Raw genomic sequence first — 21,829 nt, forward strand, 5'->3', positions numbered from 1 at the left:
TGAACCCTACTGACATGCCTGGCATAGATTGAAAAGGGCTGTTTATGGACGACGTGAAGCCCCAACCGCTCTGAGGGATCTACGCCGAATCGACCTTGAGAAGTGGTATTCATGAGCAATAAAAAGGGTGGAAATTATGTTTATGTTGATCTCTATTCCAATTTTTTGTACAGGTTTCGGAACTCTCGGAACAGAGGTGATGCCAAATATATTTTGATGTGTGTAGTTCGCACAGGCTTATTCGTTGTTTTTAGTTCTGTGAAAGGTTCATGCGGAATCTCTCCTGCTCTCACTAATCCTCACACTTGCTTGCGACAGTATTCTTGCCACATGGCATATTCTATAACCAACGTATAGTATGACAATTGTCAAGACCACAGAAGGAGATAAGACACGTCAGCGACCGAACGGATAGTTCATAATCATGAGAAAAAGAATCTGGCGCACGAGCGAGATCAGAACACGGATCTCCCGCGTGGCAGTCCAACAATGTGATCACAAAACCACGACGCCGTCGCTACGGAAGTATGCTCGGTGCTGTACGTCTTGAGCGTGGACCGTTCACTGTTTCAATTTTGCTTCTTTTTTCATAATTCAGTACACCTGGACTGGCTACGACAGTAATATTGGTTTCTTGAGTCTGTTGATCTGTGTTCAGTTTCTGACAGGATGTCCACTGGGCCATCTTACAACTAAATCTGAGGGGGGTGCGATGGGGAGTTTGCCTTGTAAGCACAACATTGTTGTTCGCCGTTCTGATCCAATGGCCATAATCAACGCACAGGTTTGCGTAATTCGTAACCAAGACTGGTGGCTATTGAGTGGTCGATGCTTTCTGTTATAAGTAGCTTCACCTTCGTCAGCAAGGTTGTTACCGTGTCCTTAAAGCGGTGAATGGCGATTCGTAAACGTTCACTTCAAGTTATAAGAAGGGAACGTCGATATAGCACGCCGCCGCCAAGAAGTTGTGTGGTGCTCGCGTTGTAGATTTCTGTAAGGACTCGCTACGATAGCAACATTGGCTTTTTAAGTCTGTTATTTGCAAAGGAGTGTTGCAACGTGTAACTGCTGTCGCAAAGTGTCGGAAACGACCGTTATTGAGATAGCGGTCCGCTCTAAAGCGTATAGGAGGCGTCGATTTTCTCTGTCTTGTTGTTGTTATCAGATTAATCAAAAAGGAAGGAATCGGTTGATCGCCGCCTTGGTATGGTTTACAAAACATGGAGTATGAAACATTGACGCGTCCCTGTCGTGTGTTGTCGCGTGGTCATCCTGTTCCCGACAGTGCAGGGCGGGGTGAGATCAGTTGTCTTCTTTGTAACTGGTACTGGCATTCCTGAATTGATTTTAAATGTTTTTATAGTATCGTTTTTTCGTCTTTCGCGGTGGCTGTTATTACTGTGCGCGTTTGTGTGAAGCAGGCCGCTTCGCTTGTGAAGAATAGTGAAGTGGTTCACCACAGTAGCTAGTTATTTTAATTGAGGGTGCTTGACCGAAAATACTGATCTGGGGAACGGTCTCACTGTTTTATTTGTATTGTTCTGCACTGCGCCCTAGGGTTAGTTGTGCTATAGCCTGTCCGGGGTTTCCTCTTGTTTGTGCGGCAACGTCCAGTCATGGTTAAGTTTATCGACATCTTTAACTGATTTTACTATTCTGTGGGCGTACTGGAGAACCTGTTTGGCAATAATTTATTTATATTTGAGCATGGTAGTTATGAGGTTGGACAGCGTTAAGCCTTTTTTAAAGTATAGTTAGTTTCAAATGTTTTGTTGCTAAGGTTTTAGCTGGGCTTCTCCTGCCATTTAAGTTGTTTGGTTGGTAAAATTAAGCCCTGGTGTTCAAGCTGCCTGCCGCCCTTGAGATCTGTAATACATAAACGTGTACTAAGTTGTTGGGTTTCTGGCGATGGCATCGGACACCAGAGGCCTTAATGGGCATACTCGTACTATTTAAAGCAGGGCAGGTTGAATAACATTTCTCTGTTTATTGAACTTTACGCCCTTATGTTTATGTAAGGAATAACAAGTTTTGTTGTTGAAACTTCCTGGCAGATTAAAACTGTGTGCCGGACCGAGACTCGAACTCGGGACCTTTGCCTGTCGTGGGCAAGTGCTCTACCAACTGAGCTACCCAAGCACGACTCACGCCCCGTCCTCAGTTGCCCGCGAAAGGCAAAGGTCCCGAGTTCGAGTCTCAGTCCGGCACACAGTTTTAATCTGCCAGGAAGTTTCATATCAGCGCACACACCGCTGCAGAGTGAAAATCTCATTCCAATTTTGTTGTCTTCTTTGTTGGCGCCAGATATTTAGTTTGTGCTGAGTCACTAGCAGGACGAAAATAGTTGTTGAGGCGGTAGTTTCAGGAGTTCCGCCAAAGCTTGTTGCAGTTTCGGCCAGGGTCAAGTCTCTTCAGACGGTCCTGTGGGATGCCTCCCTGAGATTCGACCGAGATTCAGAATTCCCCGCCAGCCGGCCCGAGAGGGCTCCTCCCATCTTCCCATCATCCAGCGGGTTTTGGGCGCCGGCCATCCTGGAGAGCATGATCTTTTTATTATTGAGGACGGTTTAAAGAAGAAATTTCATTCAATTCAGCCAGACCACTACTTCCGTCAAAACTGTGTTCACGCTAAATTAATCATCTCGGTTACATATCTAGGCTTACAATCAAGAAGCGGTACCTAGGCGAAAGGACGCAATGAACTGAGACTTGAGAAGGGTAAAAGAGCAGACGCGCAATATCAGTTTGCTGCAGAACTCTAAAGCAAATTCCAAGTTCGAATATAATAAATTTCTCTGAGACAGAAATTCTGCTGACCACAAATTAGGACTGATTTTGGAAGCATCGCTCGAGGTAAACTCTGCGTGCTGTTTTCTCGCACGACATACTGCGAATCACGGAGGAAGGGCAACAGTAGATCCCATATTTCTAGTCTTAAGTAATGGAACCCATTGTTCTGTCTTGGACAGAGAGGATTCATCAAAGACAAAGGTACCATCCGGAATGCCCCAGGGAACTGTGATAGGATCACTCTTGTTCTCTACACAATGTGAAGAAAAAATGTCGAATTTGCTGGTCGGCATGCGATTCCTTATCTCAATTCAAGGGAAAAGCATATCTAGCAAAACCTAGTATCGTGAACAGTTTTAATAGAAATAAGATTTAAAAAACGAGGCTCTGGCAAAGCCGTAACTGCGTGCAGCATGGCCATGAACAGTTAGCATGAATTCTGCACTAAGAAGGAGCTTTTTCATTAGCTCATTGAAACGAGACGATGCCGTGGGGTATGGATATGCAGACTCGCCAATGTTTGAATCTCGTTCAAGTTGAACATTCTTTTCAGTCAAAACATCAAATTGTATCCAATTCACACTTTCACAGTGCGGTATCTTGTGAACTTCTTTCTGTTACTGTTCCCTTATTTAAACATTAAGACGTAACATGAATTCTTGCAGATGTAAACGACCACTTGGTTTAGTCCATGACGCAAATAAAGCCAACAGAAAATAATAGTGGATACAATAACATCGCCTGTCACCAGTGTGGTGCAAAAGACACAAAACGTAGGCTGCACTAGATCGTACATTACGCCCCGCACCATAAATCCATTTTGTAGGTTTGACATCCACGTTTATCTTCACAATAGCCGATATGTACATGTAAGAGGAACTTTAACATTAGAGAAGATGTTCAAAGCGACTACCTTGCATTTGCAAACACTTCGCCACTCGCTGGATCATACTTTCCTAGACCATACCCAACACACCTGCATCCACCACTGCCAAAGCGGCATGCACGCAAAATATTAGGTCGTATACATCCATGGGTGGAGTACTATAAACTTGTTGCTCTAAGCGTCCCCACAAATAAAGTTCTAGTCGATTAATGACCGTGGAACGTGGAGGCCAAAACATTGGACCTCCACGACGAATTCATTTCTCTTGAAACGTTTAATTTACGTAGTTACGCACAATTATTCCAAAGTGTGGCGGTGGACCATCATGCTGAAACCACAGTTGTCTCCGAATACCCAGTGAAACGTTTTCTAATGCGTCATGCAAAGTATTGCAAATAAACGTACGATACAGGGATGCACTGAACTTCTCCGCCTATAAGTAACGGCCCAAAAGCATTCCTCCCACCACTGGCAACCCACAGACCTAAGCCAAAGCATCCCTGAAAGCTACGTTCACGGGTGACATGTGGCTTGTGATCTGACAAATAATAGTTGTTGAGGAGGCTGAAAATACTTTCACGAGTGAAGGTTGATTTGTCGGTCTGTATCACATTATTTATAAAATGTTCTGTTGCGGCCACATGTAGTAAGCGCTGCTTCACGCAGTGGAGAATGGCGAAACAGAGGCACGCCGGCGACCGAGGCGTTGCGAAGTAGGCAGGCACAGATAGCCTTGCTGACAGCAGCAGTCTACCAACAGTCTGACGCAAGGACGCACACAGAACGAACGCCGAGCGAAGCCTGGAGAGTGCTGAGTAAGGGGAAGTGAGGCCAGCAGGCTAAGTTACGCTGCAATATACTGCGGGAGTAATGACAATAAGCTACCACCGAAGGTAAAAAACGTCCTCCTGCCGGATATAAATAGTGGAGCGCAGGCAGCAACAGACAGAAGCCATTAGGAAGCAGTTCGGATCTGAGGACGGACGTGGTCCGTGTCCGAATGTTCAATGTTCGTAGGTGACGATTCCGGAAGTCTGTTCCATCTCGCAGGAGTCATTCGTTCGCCGTCAGGTGTCAACTTCAGCTCTGGAGGTCGGCCCGAGTTCGGTCGGCACCGTGGCTGACTAGCCACAGCGAGAAATTCCAGCAGGACTGGCCACAGAGCGGTCTTGGTCACAAGCGCCGCCGGGAACTGACGCCCGGACTTCACGGCAACCCGGCCCCACGGCGCGTAGTCCGTCCGTGACGGGACCTCGCGGACATCGCGACTGAAGGCTTCCCAGCCGCTGGTGCAACAGGCGTCGCAGCTGACCTCACGGCGACGCGGCTCCGTGGGTGTGCCGCACTGGGGCGGCGAATGGCGACGAGTTCATCTCAACCACAGGGCATCCTGGCTTCAGCAGAGCACTGGTAGCCTGAGGCTCCCGAGTGCGATCAGAGGCGCGCGTTGCGCGCATTGTTGGAGAATCTACATTATCTTCCACCTGGTGCAAAAGCCATTCACAAAACTGAATGCGGTCTTCTGGCCGCTAGTGTAGAGTTAACGTGTAGTGATGTAAGTCATATGGACGCAGTTCTTCGTCGTGCAACCAGTATTCGAGATATCTAGAACTGCCTTGCAGTATCACGGTGCTTCGCTGAGGTGACTGATGAACGGTTTCAAGAATAGCATCCTCTGTTTGTGGAGTACGTCTAGTCCTCGGGCGACCTCTGCCCATTATTTAACGTTGTTACAGGTGACGAAAAATATTCTTATCTGGATGGCGCCTCTTGAGGGGACTGTGCAGCATACGCACAACCAGCAGCAGCAGCAGTAGCAACAGCAGCTACGTTACCGGATGCACCCGACACCAATAGCATATCAATGTATTCACCGTTTGTCTACTCCAGGGGAGTACATAAACGGTGTCAACCTCGCAGAACCAGTTATGGTTGTCCACTACGTGATTAGTAGACACATGCATGCCGTTAAATAAATCCCACTGTCATGTGATAGGCTATTGTCATGTGACAAAATGACGTCCTGCTAATAAACGACGAGAACTAGGGAATGGACATCTACAAAATAAAGAAAGAAAAAATGGAACCTGACAGAAGATTTGAACCATAGCACCAAGGAGGATTTGAGTTTGATGTCCCAGCAATCTACTCAGTGAGCTAGGACTGCTGGTACGGTAGAGCGGCGTCATGTGAGTACCTCTGCACACTCCATGTGCTGCACTATGTGGCGGAATTGCCAGCTCTTCGTTGTCATGTGATTTTAAAAATACATCCAATCCGCTTTTGCTAGATAAATTTTGTCTTGCATCTGGATGAGGAATCGCATGTCGACCTTCATGAGTGGCATTTTTTCTTCACCCTCTACGCATAAACGATCGGACAGATAGGCTGAACAACAATCTACGACCGTTTGCTGATGATGCGATGATGCTGTGGCGTATGGGGAAGTGTCGTAGCTGAGTCACTGTAGGAGGATACGGTAGGACTGAAAGAATTTCTATTTGGTTTGATGAACGGCAGACTGAACTAAATGCAGAAAAATGTAAGTGAATGCAAATGAGTAGGGAAAACAATTCTGTAGCGTTCGAACACAATGTTAGTAATGTGATGGCTGATGCAATCACGTCGATTAAATATCTAGGCGTAACGTTGCAAACTGTTATGAAATGGACGAGATCGTATGGTCCATTTCGGTTTATTGGAAGAATTTCAAGAAAGTGTTGCTCATGTATAAAAGCGGCCTCATATAGTTCACTAGTGCAACCCTTTATTGAGTACTGCTCCAACGGTTCGGATCCTCATCAGGAAGAATTAGAGGAAGACTTCGACGTAAATCAGAATCGTGCTGCCAGATTTGTTACCAGTAGTTTCAGTCAACACGGAAGTATCAAGGGGATGCTTCGTGAACTCAAATGGGAATCGCTGAAGGAAAGACTATGTTCTTTTCGCCAAACACTGTTGAGAACATTTAGAGAACCGACATCTGAAGTTTACTGCAGAACGGTTCTCCTGTCGCGAAAGCACATTTCGTGTAACTAGCCGTAAGCGCCGCCAGACACCATACGGTGGCTGCGAAGTATGCATGTAGACAAAGATGTAGATGGAAAATGAATGACTAGGTTTTACACTGAAAATTTTGGAACCATATAGGGAATCTTTGAAACAGATGTTTCATTGTGTCTGAAAATACTATTGGCTATGTGGAATAATACTGAAGTCTTGACAGCGTATTGAGCAATAATGTGGAATGACCTCAATAATTATCGGTACACTACTACATTTAGGCCGCGGAAATTCCATGGTCTTCTTCAAACCATCACAATCTTCCATGATATCTTCACAGCATTCACTGTGAGATAACTGATTGATTAACTGTGAGGTTTGGATCCAGCGTGTCACCGAATGTGGTGACGCAGTGATCTCGTATTCGGGATGACGTCGGTTCAAATCCCCGTTCCGTTATCCAATCTAGATTTTCCGTTGTATCCCTAAAGCGCTCAAGTAAAATGCCGGGATGGGTTTTCTAAGGACACGGACTATTTTCTTCCCTATCCTTCCCCAGTTTGAATTAGCCCTCTGACCCAGCTGATCACGTCGTCAACAGGACGATAGTCGTCTTGTACATTATGAGCTGCATTTCAAAAGTATTTATTTGTCAAACCAGTAATCTGGCATGTAACCCATCAACAAGGGCACGTAATGCGCGAGTCTACATTAAACGCTGTGTCTGTTAAGTGTAAAATCTTTGTTGTTTTGTTGTTGTTGTTGTTGTTGTTGTGGTCTTCAGTCTGAAGACTGGTCCGATACAGCTCTCCATGCTACTCTAACCTGTGAGAGCTTCTTCATCTCCGAATAACTACTGCAATCTACGACCTTCTGAATCAAAAATTTTCACTTCCCACACTGCACTCCAATACTAAAATGGGGATCCCTTGATGCCTCTTATCAAGTGATCCCTCCTTTTGATTAAGTTTTCCCATAAATTTCTTGTCTCCCCAATTCGATTTAGTACCTCCTCAGTAGTTACCTGATCTACCCACCTAAGCTTCAGGATTCTTCTGTAGCACCACATTTCGGAAGCTTCTATTCTCTTCTTGCCTAAACTGTTTGTAGTCCATGTTTCACTTCCGTACATCGCTACATTCCAGACAAATACCTTCAGAAAAGACTTCCTAAGCACTTAAATATATATTTAATGATAACAAATTTCTCTTGTTCAGAAACGCTTTTTTGTATTTGCCAGTTTACATTTTACATCCCCTCTTCTTTAGTGATAATTATTTTTCTGCCGAAGCAGTAAAACTCATCTACTGTTTCTAAGTGTCTAGTTTCCTAATCTAATTCCCTCACGATGACCTGATTTCACTCGACTATATTCCATTATACTTGTTTTGCTTTTGTTGACGTTCATCTTATATCCTCCATTCAAGACACTGTCAATTCCATTCAACTGCTCTTCCAAGTCTTTTGCTGTTACAATGCCACAGGGTATCCTCAAGGTTTTTATTTCTTCTCCCTGGACTTCAACTCCTACTCCAAATTTTTGACTGAATAACATCGGGGATAGGCTATAACCCTCACCCCAACCCTGTCACAGCCCCTTCTCAACCACTGCTTCCCTATCATGCCCCTCGATTCTTGTACTGTCGTCTCGTTTGAACAAGTTGTAAGTAGCCTTTCTCTACTTGTATTTTACCTCTCCTGCCTTCAGAATTTCAAAGAGAGTATTCCAGTCAAGAATATCAAAGCTGTTTCTATAAACGTAGGTTTGCTTTTCCTTAACCTACCTTCTATGTCATTGGGTGAGTTACGCCTCGCGTGTTTCTAAATTTCTCCGGAATCCAAACTGATCTCCCTTAAGTCGGCTCCTGCCAGTTTATCCATTCTTCTCTATAGAATTCGTCTTAGTATTTTGCAACAATGACTTATTAAACTGATAGTTCGGTAATATTCATATCCGACTGCACCTCCTTTCTTTGGAATTGTAATTATTACATTCTTTTTGAAGTCTGAGGATATTTCGCCTGTCTCATGCATCTTGCACAGCAGTTGGAAGAGTTTTGTCTTTGCTGACTCACCAAAGGCTATCAGTAGGTCTGACGGAATATCGTTTTCTCTCGGAGCCTTTTTCCGATTTAAATTCTTCACGGAGTATCGTATTTCTCATCTCATCTTTGTTTACATCATCCTCGCTTTGTATAATATTGCCTTCAAGTTCGCTTGTACAGACCTTCTACATACTCCTTCCACCTTTCAGCTTCCTCTTCTTTGTTTAGGACTGGTTCCCCATCTGAGCCCTTGATATTCAAACAGCTGCTTCTCTTTCCTCCAAAGGTCTCTTTAATTTTCCTGTAGGCGGTATCTGTCTTTCCCCAAGTGAAATATGCTTCTACACACTTTTGTCCTCTAGCCATTCCTGTTTAGCCATTTTGCTCTTCTTGCCAACCTCATTTTTTAAACGTTTGAGTTCAATTTCCCCCGCTTCATTTGCTGAATTTTTGTGCTTTCTCCTTTTATCAATTAAATTCAATATCTTCTGTGTTATCCAAGGATTTATTTTTACCTATTTGATCTCTTAAGGCTACCCATTCGTTTTCAATTGTATTCCTTTCTCCTGTTCTAGTGAACCATTGTCTAATGCCCCCTCATAAACTCTCAATAACCTTTTGTCCTTTCAACTTACCCAGGTCCCATCTTCTTAATTTCCGACCTTCTTGCAATTTCTTCAGTTTGAATTTACAGTTGATAACCAATAAATTGTGACCAGAATTCACCATGCCCCTGGAAATGTCTTAAAATTTAAAATCTGGTTCCGAAATCCCTGTCTTACCATTATATAATCAACCTGAAACCTTCCGGTGTGTCCAGGTCTCTTCCACGCATATAAGAATCTTTCAAGATTCTTAAAACAAGTGTTGTCGATGGTTAAATTACTCTCTGAGCAAACTTCTGTCAGGCGGCTTCCTCTTTCATTCCTTTCCCACAGTCCACATTCACCTAGTATTTTTCCTTCTCTTTCTTTTCCTACTGTCGAATTCCAGTCGCCCATCACAATTAAATATTCGGCTCCCTCAACTATCTGAATAATTTCTTTTTCTTTTCATACTGTTCTTCAGTCTCTTAACCATCGGCGGAGCTGGTTGGCATATAAACTTGTACTACTGTGGTGGGCGTGGCCTAAGTGTCTATTTTGGTTACGATAATGCGTTCATTAGGTTGTTAGTAGTAGCTTAACCGGATTCCTATTTTCTTATTCATCACTAAACTTACTCCTGTATTACCCCTATTTGATTTCGTATTTATATCTACGGATTCACGTGAGAAGAAGTCCTGCCACTCTTGCCACCGAAGTTCACTAATTCTCATTATATCTAACTTCAATCTATCCATTTTCCTTTTTAAATTTTCTGACCTGCCTGCCCGATTAAGGGGTCTGACATTCCACGCTCGGATCTGTAAAACGCCAGGTTTGTTTCTCCTGATGACGACATCCACCCGGAGACCCGAATAGGGGACTATTTGACGTCCGGAATATATTACTCTAGAGGACGCCATCATCATTTAACTATACAGTAAAGCTGCAGGCCGTCGGGAAAAACTACGTCTGTAGTTTCCCCTCGCTTTCAGCGGTTCGCTGTAACAGCATAGCAACGCCGTTTTGGTTGATGTTACAAGACCAGATCAGTCAATCATCCAGACTGTTGCCCCAGCAACTACTGAAAAGTCTGCTGCCCTTCTTCAGGATCTAAACGTTTGTCTGGCCTCCTAATGGATACCCCTCCGTTGTGGTTGCACGTACGACACGGCTATCTGTATCGCTGAGGCACACAAGCCTCACCAACGAAGGCAAGAGCCATGGTTCATGGTGGGCTAAAGTCTTTATAATGTAATGAAATAATAATGGTTAAAATGATTTAGATATCTGAAGTACACAGATCGGATCATACCGGGTTTCGCTTTATTTCAAAGTATCTCCAATGGAAATATTTACGATTTCATATTATACTTTCTGCAATTTGTTTAGATGTTGCGACATGTGAATACTGAAAATGCTCTGAAATAAAGCGAAACGCGTATGGTCTAAATAAGACTTTTCTTACAGTTGCAAAAGACGGCGAATAACTTATATTGTTATATAAATGCGAGTGCAGGAGAAAGGGGGCCTAAAAATGAAAAAGACAACATGTAGAATGAAGAATGCGCATTTTATCCAGTATTAAAAGCAGAATTTTTATCAAACAATTTAGGCAAACCTCATGATTACAGCACTTCCATTTCCTCTCGGATCCTGCATTCTTTTCGGTGTATTTACAAAGAACTGGGAAAATACCAAGTACCTCTTCGGTTAATCGCGTTGGTTACACCCTTAAATATGGTGCACATGTCGCAAAGAAAAGAATGATAAGAATAAGGAAAGAATCGCATAGTTTTAAGTGTATGGAAGGTTTCGTGGCGGTTTTTTGGGAACCCGCATTATAAGAGAAATGACGTAGGCAAGGATCACTGTTATCTTGTGTCTACGCTTGTGTTCTAGAGTTGGCGCTAAAATTTCAAATAGCCGTAACTTTCAAATGATGATAAGAATAATAAGAATGATAAGAATAAGGAAAGAATCGCATAGTTTTAAGTGTATGGAAGGTTTCGTGGCGGTTTTTTGGGAACCCGCATTATAAGAGAAATGACGTAGGCAAGGATCACTGTTATCTTGTGTCTACGCTTGTGTTCTAGAGTTGGCGCTAAAATTTCAAATAGCCGTAACTATCAAATGCTTTGGTCCGTGATCAAAATGTAAAAATCTTCATTCAAAATTAACAGTTTGAAATTATTGCTACTGTGGCGCCATGTCCGCGCTGAAACGATTTCTGACGCTGGGGGCAGGAGCTGGTCAAGATGGTGTGTATCGAGCCTAAGGTACAAATGTTCCTCATAGATAACTTTGCCACGCGTTGATTTACTTAACAAAGTTACAATTTTATTTCTACGGTTATGTATGTGTAACACCTGCTAAGGCAGCAATTACTTGTATCAATGACCGCAGCTGATGCCTCCTCTGTAAGTATTCTCCCTGCTCACAGGCAATTTGAATCCGTGGCATTCAATATAACGTATTTGCATAGGACTTCAACAGCCTACGAAGCGTGATACAACCCTTGAAAATATACTATCGTTTTTACTTAAATTCATCCATGAACATTCGAAATTACGCGCCTGCACTGGGGAGAAGCTATTGACAATAGGAGCTTAGTGCGAAGTGACGTCAAAATGACGTGGTGCGAACACGAAAGTCGATAACAGTCTACGGAATAAGCCGTGAACGTTACTAGATTCTCCCGTGTATGCAGCAATTTAAGCTGCTCTCTTAGGTTCCTACCTATAAACGCTCTCACAAATTGCGACATATTCGGAACTAAAGAGCCAAATATTTGTGACAGGCAGGAATACACATGTGATTGCTGCTCGCTGTTTCATCAGACTGAAGTTACAAAATCGAACACACTCATTTCTGACAGAGACAACACTTATATGTAGCTAACATCGAATATTACAGAGTAAGTTTCTGTTACATTAATAAGAGAATCCTATAATCTGTTAGAAATGCGAGAGTGAAAAAAGAGTAAGACGTAGCTGGACGGAAACCTACTTCTTCCAATTCTATAACTCTACATCTCTATGCGCTTGACCGCAGTGAACACACAAAAAATTCAACAACAATGGCTCTCATCTTAGGCTTTTATCTAAAGGTGTGACATCACTTCATATTAGGCACTTCAAATTAAGCTTCTAGTACCACTAGCTTGCCCCACACCAGAAGATTGTACCGGAGTTAGTCTATACATCGTGGTGATGGAATATCGCAATACACGAGCATTATGGCTTGGCTGTCAAGTGCAAAGTAAGATTTTAATGTGTTTTTCGGTAGTTTTAAAGCGTGTGACTTTTTTCTTTTATTTTTTTAAAGGAATCTCAACCTAATCTCGCACAAGGTGTAAGCACACGGTCCATTTCACGAAAACGGTTTTTCTGTCGAGCCAGAAGTGTACTAAATAGCCAAGCATGCGGGTTTCTAAAGGAAAGGGGTGCTTACAATCTACATGGGTCTCGTTGCTTCTTTTTTTCAGAATAAAGTTCAGATCAGCTGCACAAAGAATATTTTGTTCACTTAACTGGTTACGTCGGATTAATCCGACATATTCGGAAGTCTAAAAAATTTAGAAAATATAAATCATTAGAATATGGCCATACATGCACATAAAGTAGAAGAGGCATATTACAAAAACTAATTCAATATTGGCTTAGCAAGCGTCAATATGTTCGTCAGGGCAGCATAATACAACGACATATGGCGAATGGACATATGTATGCGATAATTATAACAACAAATTGATAACATAGAGTGAACTAATCACAGTTGCGCAAAAAATTGACTCTTCATGTAAGAGTGATTAAATTTCTCTGTGTTATCAATGTGTGGTTACAATTAATGCATATATTATGCACATTTTCCGATATGTCGTGGCGTTATGCTTCCTTGACGAAAGTAGTGACATCTACTAAGGCAATATTGAGTATGTTTTTGTAACACGCTTTCTGTACTTAACATACATATATGACCATGTTATTTATATTTTCCTAAATTTCTTTCCAAAGATGACAGATTACACAATAGGGTTATTTTCTGTCTGTTGATTGCGCTTTTTATTTCATTGACCGGTTTCGGTCAGCATCGTTCCTCTTCGGATCATATCTCTCTGGTACATTGTAAGCCGTCCTAATGGCACTATTAGTTCAGTGTCATAAAGTATGACACTGATACGCTATGGCAGTGAACGGATAGTTCCAGCTTACTCTGTACCTGCGACATATGACCTGAAGAGGGGTAATTTGCCCGAAACAGGTTAATTAAAAGAAAAGCAGCTATCGACAGACAGAAAATAAGCTTATTTTGTATAAATAAGGATCACGGATAACTCCCTCACAGAAATATGCCCAACTTTGATAAAAATAAAGACAGTTACGTGAAACAGATGTTCAAGTTGTGCAGCTGAGGTCTGAATTTTATTTTGAAACGATGCGCCTGAATTGTTAAAAAATGATTGCTGTGAATAAAGTTCTGTAAGTTATATCTGTGTGTTGGAATTCCATCGATTATTTGTAAGTAGGAGCATGTTAGCAGAATATCAAGTTTGTTGCACATATTATTATTGCCTTCCCATTATATTTTTATTTTCCAGATATGCTGTATTGTAAATTGCCTTTCACGCATATGTTCGTAAATACTTGAAAATGTCGTGAGGGCGAAATTGGAAGAAGACTTCTACACCCGTAAGTGGAAATAGACACCCTTTAAACAGTAATGTCCCTTAATAACACTTTCTTGTTTTGGTCGCTATATTCTTTTTATTATTACTGCTGATTACGCGTTTGACTTTAACAGCATCTTCAGATCAGATCTTTGGTACAAAGAACTCACATTTAAAAGGATGGAACAAATTTTCATATAAACAATGTTTAGAACAATTGTGGTGACACGTAAGTGGATCACATACCTCATGGATACATAATTGGCTCTCGCCGTGCGGCGTATTGCAAAGAAAACGTGTTCGGCCTTCAGATGGCTTAGTCAGTGGCCTTTAGCAAATTTAATTTTCCACTTTAACTTTCAGTTGGAAGTAATTATCCCCCTCCTCAAACATTCTAATTACAGCATAATCATGATATTTTAAAATGATTTTGCAGTGGACGTTATTGTGCATCGAAAGATGTGCGGCTTGACTCGTGCGACGCTGCATTTACAGTCTTACTTTATAAAGATACAAATACTGAAAAGGCAGTGTCACGCGATTAGAGAAAGACGTCTTTTACGTACAGTAACGTCCACTTTCAAATTATTTTAAAATATCATGTTTATGCCGTAATAAGGATATTTAAAGAACAGAACAACAGTAGATGGAAATTATATTGGCTAAATGCCGTTCACTACAGCCACCTGGTGGCTGAACACCTTTACCTTGTAATGCGCCCCACGCCGAGGGCCAGTTTGGCTTTTCATGTTGACTGAGATGTTTTAAACTCTGACTAGATACTATGTAACCAGTTAATGTGTCACCACAGTTATTCTAAACATTATTTATGTAAAAGTTTGTTCCGCCATTTTAAATGTAAGTTCTCTGTAGCATAGATTTGATCTGAAGACACTGTTAAAGCGGAATGTGTAATGAGGAGTAATAATTAAAAAAAAATAACGACCAAGACAAGAACGAGTTACTGAGCCAAACATGGTTACAGACCCACTTAAAGACTGTTTGTCAAAGATAACAAAAGGTAATGTCCCTCTCATTCTACCCTGTGCGTACCAGATATTACAAGTGGGATGTGGACGACTCTCCAACCAGAATACCGTGGTTTGGTAGGTGTGTGAAGCCACTGGGATGCGTGCCCACAATGCGTCGAGTAGTGAGTGTTGTGCGTACCGGAGTGGCGTGCTGTCGCCGTCTGCGACGCGTCGCGTGGAGCGGCGTGCAGACCCCCGGCTAGGCGCGGACTGGCTGTGAGACGAAGACGCGCGGCGGCTCCCCGCCACTGAGCATGCAACAGGTGACATCACGGGGCGTGGCCACGTGGGGGGAGAGGCGAAGCTGACAACCGCGTCTTCCCCTAAGGGCCTGTCGTTTCACTGCTCGTACATACTCTTCTCAAATGTTCTTTCCCTACTTATGGTCGAAGGAAAACACGATTCTCCCCAACATCTACATCTACAGAGATACTCCGCAAGCCACCGTAAGGTGTGTGGCGGAGGGAACTCTGTACCACTACTAGTCATTTCCCCTCCTCTTCCATTCGTAAAATAGAGCTAGGGGAAAACGACTGTCTACATCCCTCCGTATGAGCACTAATTTCTCGCATCTTATTTTCGTGGCCCTTGCGCGCAATGTACCTTGGCGGCAGTAGAATAGTTCGGCAGTCAGCTTCAATTGCCGGTTCTCTAATTTTTCTCAATAGTGGCTAAAATGGCTCTGAGCACTATGGGACTTAACATCTGAGGTCATGAGTCCCCTAGAACTTAGAACTACTTAAACCTAACTAACCTAAGGACATCTCACACATCCATGCCCGAGGCAGGATTCGAACCTGCGACCGTAGCGGTCGCACGGTGCCAGACTGAAGCGCCTAGAACCTCTCGGCCACAACGACCGGATTTCTCAATAGTGTTTCTCGAAAACAACCTCTCCTGTCTTCCAGGGATTCCCAGCTGATTTCCCGAAGCATCTCCATAACACTTACGTGTTGTTCGAACCTACCGGTAGTAAATCTAGCAGCCCACCTCTGGACTGCTTCAATGTCTTCCTTCAATCCAACCTGGTACGGATCCCACACACTATAGCGATACTCAAGTAGCGTCATAAATGCGGCCTCCTTTACAGGTGAACTACTCTTTCCTAAAATTCTCCCATTATACCGAAGTCGACCATCCGCCTTCCCTACACAGTTGTCAAATGCTCGTTTCATTTGTTAAAAAAAATGTTCAAATGTGTGTGTTGTAAAGGAGACCGCTTATAAAACACTAATAGACCTATTCTTGAGTACTGCTCGAGCGTTTGGGATCCCTATCAGGTCGGATTGAGGGAGGACATAGAAGCAATTCAGAGGCGGGCTGCTAGATTTGTTACTGATAGGTTTGATCATCACGCGAGTGTTACGGAAATGCTTCAGGAACTCGGGTGGGAGTCTCTGGAGGAAAGGAGGCGTTCTTTTCGTGAATCGCTACTGAGAAAATTTAGAGAAGCAGCATTTGAGGCTGACTGCAGTACAATGTTACTGCCGCCAACTTATAATTCGCGGGAAGACCACAAAGATAAGATAAGAGAGATTAGGGCTCGTACAGAGGCAGTCATTTTTCCCTCGTTCTGTTTTGGAGTGGAACAGGGAAAGAAGATGCTAGTTGTGGTACGAGGTACCCTCCGCCACGCACCGTATGGTGGATTGCGGTGTATGTATGTAGATGTAGAAATCTTATGGGACTTAACTGCTAAGGTCATCAGTCCCCAAGCTTACACACTACTTAACCTAAATCATCCTCATGTCCGAGGGAGGACTCGAACCTCCGCCGGGACCAGCCGCACAGTCCATGACTGTAGCGCCCTAGACCGCTCGACTAATCCCGCGCGGCGTTTTATTTCATATCACTTTCCTACGTTACGCCTAGATACTTTTAACGGCTTGCCTGTGTCAAGCTGGACACTAATAATACTGTATCCGAATGTTACTGGTTTGTTCCTCCTACCCATCCGCATTAACTTACATTTTTCCACATTTACAGCTAGCCACTCATCACACCAGTTAAAAATTTTGTCTATGTCTTCTTGTACCTTCCTACAGTCACTCAACTTCGACACCTTATCGTGCTCCTCAGCATCATCCGCAAACAACCGCAGATTGCTGCCCACCCTGTCCACCAAATCATTTATGTATACAGAGAACAACAACGGTCCTGTTACGTCATTCGGGCGATGGGTGACGCAAGCAGTTCCGTTACGTGACAGAATTACAGTCTACAAAGAAAACATCTGACTTGCGGCCAAACGGGCGTATCTGCTTCCTATGAAACCTATTATTATTAAACTGAAAGGGTCCTGTAGCCACCTTTCATTGCCAACTCTCGTAGTGGTCAAGTCGGCAAAGAGGTTTCCGCTACTTGTGAGAAATCCACCTGCGTTAGGTTGGTGGCGGAAATGGCATCCTGGGGTTTTCCGGTCCACGCGGAGCGTGGAAGAGGCTGGAGAAGCGGGAGGCAGTCTGCCGCCGGTACGGGAAGCGTACACAGCTGTGCTCCAGTCGAAGAAGAGTGAGTTAGACTGACCGCGTGGCGCGTTGTCACATAGAGAGGGGAGCTTTTAGCTTTTGGTCTCGAATTTCGTCTTATAAAGATTTACTTGCTGGGTTGCAGCAGGGAATGCAAGGCTTTTGTAGACTTTCGGTTTGATTCCCAATGCAGTCTTGACTTGTGATCCGTGAGAGGAACGCAGCACAAAGGAGTTGCATATGTTGAAGTGCCCTCGGTTCAGTGTGAATGTTTAAGTGCCTACAACCGTGTGTGTATGCTTCTAATCTTTTCCGGATCTTGGTAATTTTTGTGTATTTGTGGATTTTCCTTGTCTCATGTGATTAAAATTTGGCCACGGTCCATAGAAGTTGTCTCCGCGGACCGAGTGGGGCACGCTAGTCTGTTATGAAACGTGTAGTATTTCACAAGCAATTGTACACAGTTAGCATGCAACAGCAGTCTATAGATGCACTACATCAATGTTTTAAGGAATAAATAATTTTGCCTTCCATCTTATCTTGTGTACCGATGTTACGTCGCCGTTACCTTCGCCATTTTCCTTGTAGTTTTCCTTGTTGGCCCACCTATAGCGTTTCCATGTGCACAGGTGTAGTGATTAGTGTCCCTTTTTTATCTGAAACAAATGCTCTGGAATAGATCGTGTTTTCACGAATCTTGCTGCAGGCTGCACTTACGCATTGTGTTCACGCCCTCTTTACTTTACTCAATATTTGATTCACGGGAAGAATGCCTGGATCATATTAATAACTACATCCCATTCTTTATCAATGACTTTACAATGAATGTTCTTTTGTGAGTTTTTCTTATTAATAAATTAAGTAATTTTCCGACTCAGTGCTACCTCTTCTTTGTCGTGTGGCTAGAGTTGGTGGCGACCCTATCTTTTATATTGATTTCAGTGTCAAGTAACATTTTCTTATTCAAAGTGTGCGTGGCTCTTTTAGCTATCAGGATACATTCAAAGAGCGCTTCATGCTTCTTGCACATAGCGTCCATTTATTCACGCACTTACAAAACCACTTACTGCTTATTTAACACAACGTTTCTTGCGTTTAGTTTCGAAGTAGGTTTATACACTACTGTCCATTAAAATTGCTACACCAAGAAAAAATGCAGATGATACGCATGAACTGACATGTCATTACATTTTCACGCAATTTGGGTGCATAGATCCTGAGAAATCAGTACCCAGAACAACCATCTCTGGCCGTAATAACGACCTTGATACGCTTGGGAATTGAGTCAAACAGAGCTTGGATGCCGTGTACAGGTACAGCTGCCCATGCAGCTTCAACACCATACCACAGTTCATCAAGAGTAGTGACTGGGGTATTGTGACGAGCCAGTTGCTCGGCCACCATTGACCAGACGTTTCCAATTGGTGAGAGATCTGGAGAATGTGCTGGCCAGGGCAGCAGTCGAACACTTTCTGTATCCAGAAAGGCCCGTACAGGACCTGCATCATGCGGTTGTGCATTATCCTGCTGAAATGTAGGGTTTCGCAGGGATCGAATGTAGAGTAGAGCCACGGGTCGTAACACATCTGAAATGTAACGTCCACTGTTCAAAGTGCCGTCAGTGCGAACAAGAGGTGACGTGTAACCAATGGCACCCCATACCATCACGCCGGGATATACGCCAGTATGGCAATGACGTATACACGCTTCCAATGTGCATTCACCGCGATGTCGCCAAGCACGGATGCGACCATCTTGATGCTGTAAACAGAACCTGGATTCATCCGAAAAAATGACGTTTTGCCATTCGTGCATCCAGGTTCGTCGTTGAGTACACCATCGCAGGCGCTCCTGTCCGTGATGCAGCGTCAATGGTAACCGCAGCCATGGTCTCCGAGCTGATAGTCCATGCCGCTGCAAACGTAGTCGAACTGTTCGTGCAGATGGTTGTTGTCTTGCAAACGTCCCCATCTGTTGACTCAGGGATCGAGACGTGGCTGCACGATCCGTTACAGCCATGTGGATAAATGCCTATCATCTCGACTGCTAGTGATACGAGGCCGTTGGGATCCAGCACGGGGTTCCGTATTACCCTCCTGAACCCACCGATTCCATATTCTGCTAACAGTCTTTGGATCTCGACCAACGCGAGCATCGATGTCGCGATACGATAAACCGCATTCGCGATAGGCTACAATCCGACCTTTATCAAAGTCGGAAACGTGATTGTACGCATTTCTCCCCCTTACACGAGCTAACACAACAACGTTTCACCAGGCAACGCCGGTCAACTGCTGTTTGTGTATGAGAAATCGGTTGGAAACTTTTCTCATTCTCAGCACGTTGTAGGTGTCGCCAACGTCGCCAACCTTGTGTGAATGCTCTGAAAAGCTAATCATTTGCATATCACAGCATCTTCTTCCTGTCGGTTAAATTTCGCGTCTGTAGCGCGTCATCTTCGCGGTGTAGCAGTTTTAATGGCCAGTAGTGTAATAGTATTAGATCCATGGTATAACCGACAGTCAAATGAAAACGAAACAGATGGAAAAAAGTCAGTAAACTGTTTATCATTTCAAGAGTAATTGCGATAACTGATAAACTCCTATCTCACTGTGCGACAAGATGGCACTTGCCTTCATGGAAAAATGTTTCTGGTTGCCATACATCAGAAGCAATGGAGAAATAAAGGAAAGATTGTAGAGCGGGATTAAAATTCGTGATGAAAGGATTACTATGATAAGATTCGCTGATGAGATTGCTATCCTAAGTGGAAGTGAAGAAGAATTACAGGATGTGTTGAAAGGAATGAACAGACTATTGAGTACAGAACATGGGTTGATGGTAAACTGGGAAAACAAAACGTAATGAAAGGTAGCAGAAATGAGAATAGCGAGAAACGTAGCAACAAAATTGGTGTCGAAGAAAGTCTACTGGTATCAAACAGGGCGTTAAGTTGAGGAAGGAATTTCTGGAGCACAGCATTGTATGGTAATGAATCTTGGGCAATGGGAAAACAGGAACAGAAGAGTATCGAAGAGTTTGAGATGTGGAGATACAGAAGAACGTTGAAAATGAGGTGGGCTGACAGGATAAGCAATGAGGATGTTCTCTGCAAAATCAGCGAAGCAAAGAACATTTGGGAAACATTAACAAGAAGAAGGGACGGGAGGTTAGAACATGTGTTAAGGCATCAGGGCTTAACTACCACGGTACTACGGGGACCTGTGGAGGGTAAAAGTTGTAGGGCGGCAGAGATTGGAATACAGACATAAAAAAAGTGGAACCTTGATTGTGTCCAGGCATGGACCTCTTCGTCCGGAGAGGCCGCAAAGGTTTTTTTGTTAAGGCCCCAAATATTTGGGAATTGCGTGGGGAGAGATCGGGATTGTATGGAAAAAGTGTAAGAGCTTCCCGGCGATACTTCTAAAGCGCAGTCAACAACCTTGGCGACCCATAGGGAATACAGAATGTGCCGTCCGTCAACGTTACTTAGCATTTGGACTTGATGGCGCGCTTCAGTTAACGCACAGCAGCACGTGGGCACTTCACAAAAATTGAAGTGCTCCATAAAATGCAAACACTTAGGGATGTCGGCGGACTGCATCATTCTGTTGCAGCATAATGGCCGTGCCCGTATTGTGGAGATTATTTCGACTACGCTGCAGAAGTTTCGCTGGGAAGCCCTTACACATCCTTCGCATACAGTCCCGATCCCTTCCCATGCGATTTCCATATGTTTGGAGCCCTCAAGGCAGATATCCGTGGCTGTCTATTTGCTTCGGTCGAAGACTTTCACGTCTGGTTCCATAGGCACCCGCAAACATTTCTCCATGAAGGCATTGACAGACTTGCCTCACAGTCGGATAAAACTATTAACGGTTACGACGATTACTTTTGAAATTATAGTTTGCTTACTTTTATTCCATCTGGCTCGTTTTCATTTTATTGTCCCTTATAATTTTAAATAGGTATCCCAGTGAAGCGTAAAAAGAAGACAGAAACTTCCAGGCAGATCAAAATTGTGTGCCGAACAGGGTCTCGACCCCTGAAGGTCAAATCCCCGGGTTCGTGTCCAGGTCGGGCACACATTTTCAATCAACCAAGAAGTTTCACATCAGCGCACTGTTCGCTGCCACGTGAAAATCCATTCTGCACACAGTCCCTTCTTCCAGGTAGGCAGGAGAATGTCTGTGCTGTTGGGAATGTAGAAGAGGTACTTGCTGAAGGAAAGCTGTGAGGGGCGAGAGGGAGCGGGGGTTCGTTAGTTGTGTTTGGGTATCTCACAACGTAGGTCACTCGCTCGCAAAAGACTAAGATTTGAGGTTCGAGTCCCGGTCCGCCACACAGTTTTAA

The 21,829-nt window shown here is 43.6% G+C and overlaps 1 protein-coding gene across 6 annotated transcripts in view; it reads right to left on the reverse strand.

Annotated features, from left to right (window-relative positions):
* Positions 1-21,829, reverse strand: part of LOC124775714 (sorbin and SH3 domain-containing protein 1) — a 1,093,224-nt gene that overhangs the window by 732,078 nt on the left and 339,317 nt on the right. The gene's annotated exons all lie outside the window — the stretch shown is intronic.

The sequence above is a fragment of the Schistocerca piceifrons genome, chromosome 1 (genome assembly GCF_021461385.2).
Source record: "Schistocerca piceifrons isolate TAMUIC-IGC-003096 chromosome 1, iqSchPice1.1, whole genome shotgun sequence".
Taxonomy (NCBI): domain Eukaryota; kingdom Metazoa; phylum Arthropoda; class Insecta; order Orthoptera; family Acrididae; genus Schistocerca; species Schistocerca piceifrons.